The sequence below is a fragment of the Artibeus jamaicensis genome, unplaced genomic scaffold (genome assembly GCF_021234435.1).
Source record: "Artibeus jamaicensis isolate MK-2021 breed Jamaican fruit bat unplaced genomic scaffold, CSHL_Jam_final contig_1832, whole genome shotgun sequence".
Classification (NCBI taxonomy): domain Eukaryota; kingdom Metazoa; phylum Chordata; class Mammalia; order Chiroptera; family Phyllostomidae; genus Artibeus; species Artibeus jamaicensis.
In genome coordinates this window covers 4,268,350-4,276,681 of record NW_026521362.1, presented here as the reverse complement: position 1 = coordinate 4,276,681, position 8,332 = coordinate 4,268,350, and the positions used below count along the sequence as shown (strand labels likewise).

General features: G+C 43.4%; 1 pseudogene; it reads right to left on the bottom strand.

Moving 5' to 3' along the window:
* Nucleotides 1-203: 203 nt before the first annotated feature.
* Nucleotides 204-8,332, bottom strand: part of LOC119047900 (CUB domain-containing protein 1-like) — a 137,876-nt pseudogene continuing 129,747 nt past the window's right edge.

Sequence of the window (8,332 nt, the reverse complement as noted above, 5' to 3'; positions counted from 1 at the left end):
GCAGTGGTAATTGTCCAGACCAGAATTCATTATTTTCAACGTCTCATCATTGGAATGGGTCCGCCTGGAAATCAGAAGTTGGTGGTGTTCAGGAAAACCTCCTGCTTTTCCTTCCATATGATTCCTCGTTAGGATTTCTGATGGGCACCCTACAGGGCAACTCAGTGCCCTGCTTTATGCAAAGTCTTCGGGATGGGTTCAGATTATCCCCCAGTCTTCTCTGGCTTGTGGGCATCCGGCAAGGGAATGTCTGTGTCTCTGTTGTTTCTGCTCCCCTTGGTGGGGTGGGAGAAGGTGTACGGTTCACTCTCAGACTCAGGGCTGAAGCCAAGGGATGGCTCCTGTGGGGCCAACTTTTTAGTCAGGGCCCTGGAGCATGCGAGTGGTGGCGAGGGAGGGCAGTCCCCCATGGGGGCCTGGAAGGGTTGATAGGTGTCTACCTCAGGCCGGATGATGGGCCCGTTGGAATCTTGCAGCAGATGTCCACGTGCCATGGTGTCTTCAATGCTTGCATACACATGGGAGTCAATGTCCTCTTTATAATTTCTGAAACTTTCTTGGCTTCATCGGCATCTGGGTATTGATGTTGCCATTGTAGATATCTATGGATGGGCCCTTGTTCATCCTCTTTTTCTACTTTTTCACAAAACAAATGATGAGTCCAAGGGCAAACAGCAGCAAGACGCTGCCTCCTACCACGGCAATGAAGACAGTAGTCAGGTTTACAGTTCTTAGGGTAAGTGACACCTGGAAGAGCAGGTCCAGCTGCTTGCCGCTCACGGGGCTGCAGTTGGAGATGATGGCCCAGAAGCTGCAATGGTGGGAGCTTGTCTTGGACAACACCTCCTCCAGGCTGATGATCTTCCCAGCCCTGGACAACTGCTCCTGGAGGACCATGAATGCATGCCCCATCCAGCAGACCAGGCCAGTCTGCTCCTTTACGAAGGTCAGGCGGCCAACCTGGTTGCTGGGCACACTGATGTTCCAGGACACCAAAACAAGGGATAGTGGGCCCTGTTCCCAGTTAGGGGTCCTCAGGTAGACCTTGCTTTTCATATCTGGGGTCACTCTGAAAACCCCTCCCTCTTTGAAGGAGGGTGCGAAGGATGTGGTCAGACCCCTCATGAAGTCCTCTTGTTGGAAGCTGGGGGCAAAGGTGTACAGGGTCACCGAGATGTCCTGCTTCACTTAGATCTGCTCAATGGAGCCTCCAGAGCAAAAGGAGCCTGGCCCTGGCCGGCGCTGGCCACCAGATAGATGAAGCTGGTGGTGCAGATGTGCTCCTGTGCCTGCTGCTGCAGCTTCTGGGTGGGGCATCTGTGCCAGGCTGAGCCAGTTCTTGGGCACCAGCAGCTTCTAGGAGAAGTCATGGAGCTGCCCAGCATCTGGAGGATGTCCCTGGGCAGCTGGATGGAGTAGGACCTCCTGAGGTAGTACTGGTGGTCCACGCAGCTTATGGTTTTCTTGGCATTCATCCACGGCACGTCAGGTCATCACAGAGGAAGAAGACCTTGTGTTTGTGAATCCCAGCTACACTGACACATCTGAAAACTGCTACACCTTGATTTTGCAAGTAGCCCAGCTAGGCTTAGTGACACCCATTCCTGTCTAGGCCCCCTGTGTTGTCTAATTACAAAAGTCACTCACTGTGCTTAGTGTCAAGGAAATTCTTTTGGTCTCTCTCATCATTTTTCTGTTTATATTCATAAAAATAACAAATAATGAAAAAGAGATTATGTTAACTTGCTTAACTTTAGTGCTTTTTCCTCCTTGAAAACCTATTTGGACTATCAAAATGGGCTTCTCCAGCCCAAACCTCAGATGGATAGTGTTTTTTTCTCCAAACTCATTTTGCTGGGCAGGTGCTGAAATCCGTATTCTTTTCAGAACAGTGGTGGCATCCCAGAGTGAATGACAATGGAACAGGTATGCGATTTAGAGGCTCATGGAGTCCCATCGAGTTCCATGGGGTCCAAGTTCCAACATTTTTTTTTAATGAGCGGTGGAGCCACAGGAAAACTCCTTAATCTATTTAGATCCCTGATTTGCTCATCTGTCACACAGAGGCACGGAAAACACTTCCCTTCAAGAATTGTTTTGAAGATCAGAAATAGTATTGGGAAGGTGACTGGAACATTGTAGACTCTTAACAAATGACTGTAATCATCATTTAACCAACAACTGTGCCACCTGCTATACTAAATGCTCAAATCAATAGAGCACTAACTCCTCCCCTGGCCCAGCCTCCCCCCCCCAAAAAAAAAATCTAAATCAACAAAGCACTAACAGGAATGAAAACCTAGTGTTAACACTGCCAACATTAAAAATGTCAAACTGTAATGGGGGAATTGTTACAGTACAAAATCGTAACCCACTCCACCATTCTTTTGATATTGTTTCTCTAGGTACTGTCTCTGAATGATATCTAGCTTGTAGAAAAACAGCACATTTGTATAAGAGTCCTGGGATTCAGGCAGACTTTAAAAGATACAGACTCCACTCCTGGCCTATTTTACTCAGCATAATGCTTTCCAGTTCCATCCATGTTGTTGCAAAGGGTAGTAGCTCTTTCTTTCTCTCTGCTGCATAGAATTCCATTGTGTATATGTACCACAATTTTTTTAACTAAGGGGGTGGAAATGGGAGGGAGGTGGAAGCACAGGGCGGGGGGGGGCTGGGATGGGAGAAATAGACAAAAAACTGTACTTGAAAAATAACTAAATAAAATTATTAAAAAAATAAAAATAAAATAAAAGATACAGACTCGGACCTTCAGGCATCCTGGCTCTGGGAGATTTGCTGACCTTCAGCCATGGAGCCAGGATGACGTGAAGCCGGGATGACTAAACCAGGATGATGCACACTGGCCCATCACTTGCCTTACTGGAATTGACTGTACAGTTGGAGGACTTTTCAACCCCCTTCTTGATCTCTGTTCTGTTCCCCTCTTCCTCTGTATACAAACCTCTGCCTCCACTGAGAGGGGGAGATGGGCTTTGAGATTCGAGTCCCCATCTTCCCCGGAGATGGGCTTTGTAATGTGAGTTCCCCATTTTCCATGTGGCTGGCACCTGATAATAAACCACTTTACTTACAGCAGCACCTGCCTCTTGAGTATTGGCCTTTGTAGTGGCAGGCGGCCAGACCTGCATTCGGCTACCAAAGTCATAATATTGATAAAGACCAAAGAATATTTATTATTTGTAGTTATAAAGTCCTTCATGATATTGAATATCCTTTCCACATTCTTTTGAGTTGAGGAATGTATACATTTATGACATTTTCTAGCCTTTATTATTGGTCTTAAAAATACCAGTCTCAAATGTCTCACAGACATTTGAGATTTTGCCATGGCAAGCTGCATTTACCACCTGTTACAAATTTGTTGTCTTTTATTCAGTCAGTATAACCATATTTCTGCTAACATTATTTATATCTTATCTTAATATTAAAGATTATGAGTGAGAGATAGTAAAATAAGCCAGGCTTTTCATAACTGGCAAAATATAATTGCTTTTCTCCTAGAACCAGAGGGCATAGGCATTTTTAATTTTTGGTTTTCTTTAAATCTAATATATTTTGTGCTTCAGGTCCTAAAAAATATTCACTTGAGTTCTTTGATTAGAAAAGAAAAACAAGCTTACAAGACAATACTACACTCTTTGCAACAGGCATAATTATGCATCTCAAAATATGATAACTTGAAAAGAAACACACAAAACAATAAATTTAATTATTTCAGAAGTGTTACCATACTATTGGGTTTGGAGATGAATCTTGCGACAGGGACTGAGATAAAGTTGTATATTAAAATTTGTCTTGCTGCCCCTTTCCTTCTCTGAGTTCCTGTCTCCCTAAATATTGATATTATCGTAGTTTCAGACAATGTTCCAGGCCTCACAAGTTTCTTGCCTTCCCTCTGACTCGAAGAGTGAAATGTATTCCCTGCACAACTCTTCCCACAGGTTCCGCTTCTCAACCAAACGGAGCTACGCCTTCCTCCCTCCCTCCCTCCTCCCTTCCTTCTCCCTTCCTCACTTCTTCCCTCCCTCCACCTCTCCCTCCTTCCTTCCTTCCTTTCATTTTCAACAAATACTGATTTCTTTAGACTTACATAATCAGACACTGGTACTTAGTCCTAGGGATATAAAGATGAGAAGACATGATTCCTATCTTTAGCAAGTCACAAAACAGTGGGAAAGTGGACAGTGAAAACACAAAATACAGTTTCTAGAGTGGCCATCTGTTAAAGATGAAGAGAGCACTGAGTTCTTAGTAAATCAGTGAATCCTGAGGAGGTTTGTTTGACTGGGTAGCTGATAAACAACGAACATTTATTTCTTACAGTTCTGGAGGTTGGAAGTCTGAGATCTGGGTGCCAGTGTGATTGAGTTACGGTGAGGACCCAGGTTGCAGACTGCCAACTTCTTGGTAGAGAGCAGAAAGGAAGCAAGTTCTCTTGTAACACCTTTAAGGGCACTAATCTCATTCATGAGGGCTCCACTCTCTGCCTCATCTAATCCCAGTTACCTCCAAAAGACACTATCTCCTACTACCATCATGCTGGGATGGGGGCGGGGGTAGAGTTCAAAAAAGAATTTGGAAGAGATGCAAACAGTCCATTGATAACATAGGGATATAAGGTTGCAAGGCAAAAAGGTGAGTGAGGAGTACGTGTATGTATGTGTTGGTGCTGGGGGAGCAGTGAGGAGGAGAGTAAGGCCATCCAGGTAGAGGAAATTGCACACACAAAAGCTCAAAGGTCTGTATTAAGGAAGCTGCCAGTAATCAAACATCCATAATAATTCAGTAAAGAGGTGAAGTGTAGGTTGCATGGCTGGGATAGACAGTGACAAGGTAAATTTGTAAGGATAGAGAAGGGAAGAGAATCTTGTACTGTACCCTTTAGCTGGGGGAGCTATCGAGAAATTGTAAAGTAATAGGGTTTAATTAATCATGTTTGCTGTGGATGCTCAGTTACAGGAAGTCAAGAATAGAGGTGAAAAGACCATTTCAGGGGTTTTGGCCATCATTCAGGTTCAGGATAAAAAAGAAAGGAAAGCATTAAATAACAAATTTATTGATCTTTCAACAAATGCTTAGTGAGTATTTACAATGTACCAAGCAAGCATGGGGACTACAAAAATGATTATGAATTAACCCTTCACTCACCTCATATTGCTTAGAGGCCAGCTGGGATCAGACATGTAAATGGACTTTTTACATATTGTGTGTCAGATTTTTCTCCTTTGGGGATGTAATGTGTAGTATATGAAAGAATCTTTGGATCAGGCTGTCCTGGATTCAATTTCTGCCTCTACAGTTTTCTATTTGAGAGACCTTGGGCAAGTTACTTGTCCTCACCAGTAATATGGCAGGCTTTTGTGAAGACGAGAACACGTATGTGAAGGAGAGAGAAGAGTGCTGGTACATATCTGAGCTCCCAGTGTGGAGCTAAAGGAAGAAAGTGAAGGCAGGGCCGGAGCTGAGCAGCTATGGGATATGGGGCCATCACGTAGTGTATGTAGAATTTACAGCTTGCTAGGGAAGCCAACACGAAAACAGTGTTTGTTGCATTGGGAAAGATTCTATCTTTTCTTGCTTATTTCTTTCTGGTTCCAGAAATAATAGCAGCCTGGGAGGAAGGGCCATGTATACCCAACACAGAAGCTGATGTAACTAGTCTGCCATGACACAGATTGTCCTGTTCTTGATTTTTTCATTTAGAAAGTCAGTTACTTTTGACTTTAGCTGTATCCATTCCTCTCTGCTGCTTCAGGTGTGCTTGACACAGGAGCTAATGGACTATACTTCAATCCAGGTCAGAGAATGAGTTCACAGAGACTAAACCTAGTGTTAAAAAATGTAAAGTGGGAAAAAGAAAGCAGAAGAGACCAATGGTCAGAGGAAAGCAAATGGTAAGAGAATAATATTCATTTAAGGAGAGGGCTCTGGACCAGCCACTCTTTCAAAGCACCATACATATTAAAGGCTCAGTAATTGGCGATTGTCAAAATTCATGACTCTGAAATGGTAAAATGGCCCCGGCAGCAGACAAATAGGAAACGACTAAGTACAGAATGGTCTGCAGATGAATAGTGCGCGCTCAACAAATGCCTCTGGCCTGGGGACAATTCACAATTGTTGACCTTCAAATATGGGTCGCACATTAAAGAAAAAATTCTATACCAAACAATATCAGGCCTCCTACCTGAGAATGGATAAGATCTGAAAAAAAGTTCTTTTTGGAGCTTGTAGTCCAGGAAGTCAAGAACGTCTCCTCCAGAGTTGCCTTGGCAACATCTCCCTCTTATGACCTGAAAGAAGATAGAGGTCATGTTGGTGGGCTGTTTAAATGTTGCTCTGATCATGCCTTTTATTTCCATGGGGGAAATGAGAAAAAGGCAATAGGCAGGAAGAAGAAAAATGAGGACATAAAATAAAATAAAAGAGATAAAGGGATTCCTGTGAGTGATTTTCCAAATAGGTTTTGTTATTGCTGGGGTCATATTAATTTAATTGGGTTAAAGTCTAATAGGAGAATCCAAAATGAAATTTCTGACACTTCAAGGTGTAAAGAGTGTTCAAGTATAAGATGACGCAATGGCCACTTTTATATTGTGGAACAGGACTTTAAACTAGATTGTGAGGGAAAGAGGAAGAAAGGAGTCTACAAGAGCCATCACTTAAGATTTAGACCAAGTGAAAGAACAGATTTTCTTTAAATTAATCCAGCTTCTTTGGATTGTTTCTACTTACTTTTTAAACCCACATTTTAGAGGTTTATATAAACCTCTGTTAAATTTGAGAATGGGCTGATATCAGTCAGGTCAGCCAAGAAAATAGAAACAGGAGGTAGTTTAACAGAAATCCATAAAAATAACTCATTTTAAGGGTATGGGATAGGTTAAAGAATAAAGGGGACATTATGTTCTGTATGTTTTACCCCTCCTTGCCCCTACCACACACACCAAGGAGACAGAGAGGCAACCCAGAGATTAGCAAAACTAGGACCTACATCCTGGTCACCGTACTCCTGGAGGGACAAAGGGAGAAGGCAGTGGTACAGGATTCAGGTGAGTAACTATGGTAAGGGCAAATTGCAGAAAAGATGAGTTGCTGCTGAAAATACCACCCAAATCAGAAAGGGGGAGAGGGAGGAAGGGAGAGACAGAAAGAATGAGAGACAGAAAGAGAGAGAGGGAGACCCTGTTTTCTCTCCTCTTTCCCTCCTCCAATCTTTTGTTGTCCAATCTCTTGTCAGTGTCTCCCACTGGCCACACCTAACAAGAGCTTGTCAAGGGAGCCTGAGCTCAACCTGTAGCGATGCAGAGCAGAGGAAGAGTGCTGGGTGGTCTTAGTGATATCTAAGTAAATCAGCAAGGGAAGTGTGGGAATGGGAGGGAAGGCCAGCATTATGGACTAGTAAGAGTCTGAGTTACAGAACACTTGAAAGTAAAGGCCAATTTATAGTTTCATATTAGGGGGGCTAAGAGTGTCCTAAAAAGGTCAGAACCATGGGTTTGAAGTCCAGAGATACTGGGCACTGCTTTCTGCAGCATGTAATATCATTCAAGTTAGGGAACTATCAGAATGCGATTATCAGGATAATAAATTTGGAGAATGGAATTCAATTCTTTATGAACAACTAATTGTACTTCTAAATTATTGCACAATTCCAACTCAATTTTAAGAACTGATCAAAAAAGTGATTACAGTTGAGCTGTAAGAGATACTATTGGAATGTTGATGCCAAACCTACGTTACAATCCCAGAATATCAAGGTCACAGGGTCAACTTTGAACCTAGAGCAACCTCTTTGAACAACCTGTCTGATCACCATTTTTGTCAGCCTCTTCTTAAACTATGCTAGAGGTGATGTTTTTCTGTGACTGCTCATGCCATTTCCTGACTGCTCTAGCGGTATCAAAGAAAACCAGATCTGGATGATGGGACTTCTGGCCCAGATGGGGGCATAGGTGAAAACACTGTGCCTCCTCTCACAATGAAGTTCAAAGACAACAAAGATTTAGTAACAAAAATGCAACCGAAACAGACAGAAAATTGAACTGTGTGGAAGTCTGACAGCAACGAACCATTCATCCAGACCAGTAAGAGGGCGCGGAATTGGTAGCTGGTGGAAAGGGGTCGCACAGGAAAAAGTGTTCAGACTGACCCAGGTGTGCAGGCGGTTAGAAGATCCCAGGTGTGGGGTGGCACTGGGCAGACCCAGTGGGGGTGCAAAAAGGCTGGCCTACTGTGGTCACACATTTGAGCGTAGACAAATCAGGTGAAAAATGAACAGTGAGACAGACTGCTCAACCAAGGGCAG